Raw genomic sequence first — 5,829 nt, forward strand, 5'->3', positions numbered from 1 at the left:
TGAAAGTAAGGTCCTGTCTCCCAACTAGACTTACACTAGCAGGGAATCCCCCCAAACAGGGTGGGCATTTAGATGCTAAGCAACCACTACAGTTCACTCCTTTGGGTGTCCCACATCCACATATACCCTCATTTCCATACTTAAAAAATGCTTCCACCTAATATAGAACCCCATATAACCAAACATGCAATAATGAGTATTCCCTCTCTAAAGGGAAGCGGCAGAGAGTAAGTTAGAATGCTTTCAGGTGCAAGCAATATAAAAACCACCTCAAACGGGCTTAAATAATCAATGTAATTTATGGGCTCACTTACCTGAGAAGTCCACAGGCAGGGCAGATTCAGGCATGGTGTGACCAGGACTATGGTTCCATTTCTCTGTGATTCTCTTGGCTCCGCCTCCTCCATTTGTCAGCTCCATCCTCAGGTAGGCCTTTTGCATGTTCACAAGATGGCTAACAGCAGTGACCCAACTACATACTTCTTTCTTCATAACCAAGGAAAGATACGTCACATCTTTCCTCAAAAACTGAACAGAAGTCCTAAGCTTCAGTGTGATTGGATCATTCTTTTTTTTCCTTTTTGTTGAATTTATTGGGGTGACACTGGTTAACAAAATTATACAGATTTTAGGTGCATGGTTCCACAACACCTCATCTGTACATTGTATTATGTGTTCACCACCCCAAGTCAAGTCTCGGTCCATCACTATTTATCCCCCCATACCCTCCTCCATCTTCCCTCACTTGACACTTGTATCATGAAAACACAGGACCACAGCATAGCAGAAGCCATGAAACAATAGGAGCCATAAGGAACAGAAACCATGAGACAAAACCCTGAATTCAGCCTGGTCCATGTAGCTCAGTGGTTGAGCATCAACCTATAAACCAGGAGGTCATGGTTCGATTCCTGATCATCCCCAGGTTGTAGGCTCGATCCCCAATGTGGGGCATGCAGGAGGCAGCTGATCAATGATTCTTTCTCATCATTGATGTTTCTATCTCTCTCTCCCTCTCCCTTCCTCTCTGAAATCAATAAAAGTATATTTTAAAAATTTAAAAAAAACAAAACCCCCCCCCCCCCGCAATCTGTGAGACCCATATAGCATCAGCAGCTTGAACACACAAGATCCATGAGGTGGCAGAAGTGATGAGACTGCAGGAGCCACCAGGAAGCTGGAGCCATGTGACAGCAGGCAACAGGAACCACAGAAGTGGCAGGAGTTACAAAGCAAGCAGAAGCACAACACAAAGCCCAAGTCAGTTTGGCTTAGTGGATAGATTGTCGGCCTGCAGACTGAAGGGTCCTGGGTTCGATTCCGGTCAAGGGCTCAGGCCCTGGTTGGGTCTGTGTGGGAGGCAACCAATAGATGTGTTTCTCTCACATTGATGTTTCTTTCTGTCTCTCCCCCTCCCTTCCACGCTCTCTAAAAATCAATGGAAAAATATTCTCGGGTGAGGATTAAAAATAAAAAAAGAGAAGAAGCTACAACACAGAGAAGCCCTGGACTATTTGGAACTGAGGCCCCAGAAGTCAGGAGGCCCAGAAGCCATGGGGCCCGAAGGCCCTGGGGGAGCAAAGAGGGGAGCAGAATGAAGGTAGTCAGTGGCAGTAGGAGTATAAATACAGCAAGAAAGAAGTTGAGTCACTATTTTGGGAGCGCTAGAGAAGGGAGCAACAGATGCCTGCAGCTGAGGGGGTGACGAGATAAGCCAGGCTCTAGAGCTGCTTTGGATCATGAGCTGTTTTCAAGTTTCAGTTCTCCTGTGAGGCCGTATGTGGAGCTATGTTTGACTTCCTTCTTGCCCTCTGAATTCTTCAATAAATCTTCATCTCTAACCTGAATGTGTCTGTTCCTTGTAATGGAAAAGAGGTGAACACTGTGCCATGCACTTCAGATGGGTGGAGGGCAGGGCAGAAGCTCTTCCAGGTGGGTTTGCACCAAGACACAGAGGGTGATTCATTCATTCTCTCTATCATACCCTTACTGGCACTGGTGCTTTTCTTTTTTAAAAAATATATTTTTTACAGAGAGGAAGGGAGAGGGATAGAGAGTTAGAAGCATCAATGAGAGAGAAACATCGATCAGCTGCCTCCTGCACACCCCCTACTGGAGATGTGCCTGCAACCAAGGTACATGCCCTTGACCGGAATCGAACCTGGGACTCTTTTTAAAAATATATATATATTGATCCACTGAGCCAAACCAGCAGAAGGGAGAGGGAGAGGGAGAGGGGGAGAGAGAGAGAGAGAGAGAGAGAGAGAAGCAACAGAGATGAATAGTTTTTCCTTTTATTATTATTAATTACTAGTGGCCTGGTGCACGAATTCATGCACACTGAAAGGAAACTAATTAGAAGAAATATTTTAATATCTCTATTCGCCCTTTCTCTATAATAAAAGTGTCAACCAAATTCACGATCGACAATGACAGATTGAAACACATGCTTGTGATTGGCACCAGCATGAGCTTTATATGTATCATGCATGTGCAAGTCAACGTTTATTTTTAAATTGCCAGTGTGCATCATATGTACTGGCCAGTTGGTCAGTCGGATGGTCAAACAGACGTACGGTCGGCCGCTTAGCCTTATATATAGATAGATAGATTTGCGGGCCATACAAAATTATCCACTTAAAAAGTAGCCTGCTATATTTGGTCAAACATTTAATTAACTCACCCCTAATGCCTTGGCAGGGCCAGACCAAACTATAACTAGTACAGAGCCAATTAATATACTTTTATAATTTTTCCTTAGCAGTTTTTCAGTTTTCTTCAAGTTTCTAATTCTTTTTTTCTCTTTCACCATTTCATCATATATTCCATTTTTTCTTTTCAAGATCTCTATTACATTAAGTATTTCATTAAGCCCACTTTTTCCACCCAAGAGACCTTCTTTCTGGAGCCCTCCATCCCCTTTCTCAAATCTGGACTTAGTCCTTCTCTAGTCCTGATGCATGGCTGTCACTTTGATACTTTCCTTCACTGCTTTCCTTGGTTATACCCACTATTTACTGGTTCCCAGGTTTTTTTGTTTTGTTAACTTTTTCCATTTTTAAAAAAATATATATTTTATTGATTTCTTACAGAGAGGAAGGGAGACAGAGAGTTAGAAACATCAATGAGAGAGAAACACGATCAGCTGCCTCCTGCACATCTCCCACTGGGGATATGCCCGCAACCAAGGTACATGCCCTTGACCGGAATCAAACCTGGGACCATTCAGTCCGCAGGCCGACGCTCTATCCACTGAGCCAAACCGGTTTCGGCTTCCATTTTTTTGATAGTACACATCCTCAAGTAACTTTCTCAGAAAGGTTGTATAAGAAGTAGACTTCATGAGTCTTTGCATGTCTGAAAATATTTATTTCATACTTACATTTGTCTATAAAGTCTGAGGTTCAATGTCATTTTCTCATAGAACTTTGAAGGCATTGCTTCACTTTCTTCTAGCATCCAATTTTTATGATAAGAAGTTGCTTTCAGTCTTGAGTCTTACTGCTTTATAACTGACTTTCCCCATCTCTTTTTCTTCTGTCTTTCTGGGAGCCCAGAGACATGAATGTTAGATCTTTTGTTATAGTCTCACAGGTCCCTAAGATTCTGTTCACTTTTTCCCCAGTCTATTTTCTCTCAGTTGTCCAGATTGGGTAATTTCTATTGTTTTATCTTCAAATTCACTGATTCTTTCCTCTGTCCTCTCCAATTTTCTGTTAGCCCATCCACTGACCCTTTTGTTTTGGTTATTTTATTTTTCAGTTCTAAAATTTCCATTTGGTTCTTTATATTTTATATTTCTTTACTGACAGTTTCTATTTTTCATGTTTTAATGAAACAAATTTAATTGTACATTGGGGCACTTAAAAATATAAACATATTATTTTTAAAAAATATATTTTTATTGATTTCAGAGAGGAAGGGAGAGGGAGAGATAGATAGAAACATCAATGATGAGAGAGAATCCTTGATTAGCTACCTCTTGCATACCCCCTACTGGGGATCAAGCCTGCAACCAGGGCATATGCACTGACCGGGAATCAAACCAGCGATCTTCTGGTGCAAGGGTCAATGCTCAAGCACTGAGCTACCCCAGCTGGGCACATTGAGGCCTTTTTATGATAGCTCCTTAAAAACCCTTATCAGATATTTTTTAACATCTTTGTTTTCTTGATGTTGGAGTCTGTTCCGTGTCTTTTCTCATTGAAGTTGATATTTTCTTGATTCTTAGTATGATGAGTAATTTTCTATTGAAACCTGGGAAGTTTGGGTATTGTGTTTTCAGATTCTGGATCTTATTCAGACATTCTGTTTTAGCTTGCCTCCTCAGACACTGTTCCAGAAGCAAAAAAGGGGCCACTGCCTTGTTACTGCCAGGTGGTGGTGGAAGGCCAGGATCCCCACTCAGTCTTTATAAACACCCTAGGGCAGTGATGGCGAACCTATGACACGCGTGTCAGAGGTGACACGTGAACTCATTTTTTTTGGTTGATTTTTCTTTGTTAAATGGCGTTTAAATATATAAAATAAATATCAAAAATATAAATCTTTGTTTTATTATGGTTGCAAATATCAAAACATTTCTATATGTGACATGGCACCAGAGTTAAGTTAGGGTTTTTCAAAATGCTGACATGCCGAGCTCAAAAGGTTCGCCATCACTGCCCTAGGGGGAGGATTTCCTCATTACTTTTAGGTGGGGGATGGGAGTTCCAGCTCTCCACTCAACCTTCTCTGACACCATCACAGCAAGAAGGGGCTGGGATGACTATAGCTAGAAAGGGTGGAAAGCTCAGCTCCCCACTTTGCCTTTGCTGGTGGAGCCACACTTTTTTCTGTGGTGTTTGGCTGGAGTAGAGTGATTATCTAATTGCTACCTTCTCCAGTATGTGAGGTGAAAAGCAAACCCAGGGAGCTCACCACCATGTCACTCTGCCATCAAGATCCCCAGCAGAGCCCTAACCGGTCTGGCTCAGTGGATAGAGCATTGGCCTGGGGACTGGAGGGTCCCGGGTTCGATTCCGGTCAAGGGCATGGACCTTGGTTGCAGGCACATCCCCAGTGGGAGATGTGCAGGAGGCAGCTGATCAATGTTTCTCTCTCATCGATGTTTCTAACTCTCTCTCCCTTTCTCATCGATGTTTCTAACTCTCTATCTCTCTCCCTTCCTCTCTGTAAAAAAATCAACAAAATATATTTTTAAAAAATAAAAAATAAGATCCCCAGTAGATTTGCCTTCTCCCCACCTCTCAGAGTCTTCTTAGGTTTATAGATAATGTTCTAGCATTTTAGTTGACTTGGGGAGAGGAATAGGGAAAAGTTTTTCTACTCCCCTCTTTAAATAGTTATTTTTAATTGTATTCAAATTCTAACCTTTTATGTGTTTAGGTTTGGGGATTTGTCTTTCATTTTTCTGGTCATCGGTTAGGTCTTTTTATTTTGAAGTTCTTTAACTCTGGAAATTTTTCTTACCTTATTTCTTTGATACATACCTCTCTTCTATGTTCTTCTCTCTTTAAAGTTGGATGTTAGACCTTTTAAATTGATGGTTTATAGTTTTTTAAAAATTAAATCTTCATTGTTCAGATTATTACAGTTGTTCCTCTTTTTTCCCCCATAGCTCCTCTCCACCGGTTCCCACCTCACCCTCTGCCCTTATCCCCCCGCCCCCACTGTCCTCATCAATAGATGTACCATTTTTGTTCAGTCTCTTCCCGCATCCCCCACACTCCTTCCCCCCCCCCCCGAGAATAGTCAGTCCACTCCCTTTCTATGCTCCTGATTCTATTATATTCACCCCTTTATTCTGTTCATCAGATTTTTTATTCA

This window comes from Myotis davidii, unplaced genomic scaffold, assembly GCF_000327345.1.
Source record: "Myotis davidii unplaced genomic scaffold, ASM32734v1 scaffold1094, whole genome shotgun sequence".
Taxonomy (NCBI): Eukaryota; Metazoa; Chordata; class Mammalia; order Chiroptera; family Vespertilionidae; genus Myotis; species Myotis davidii.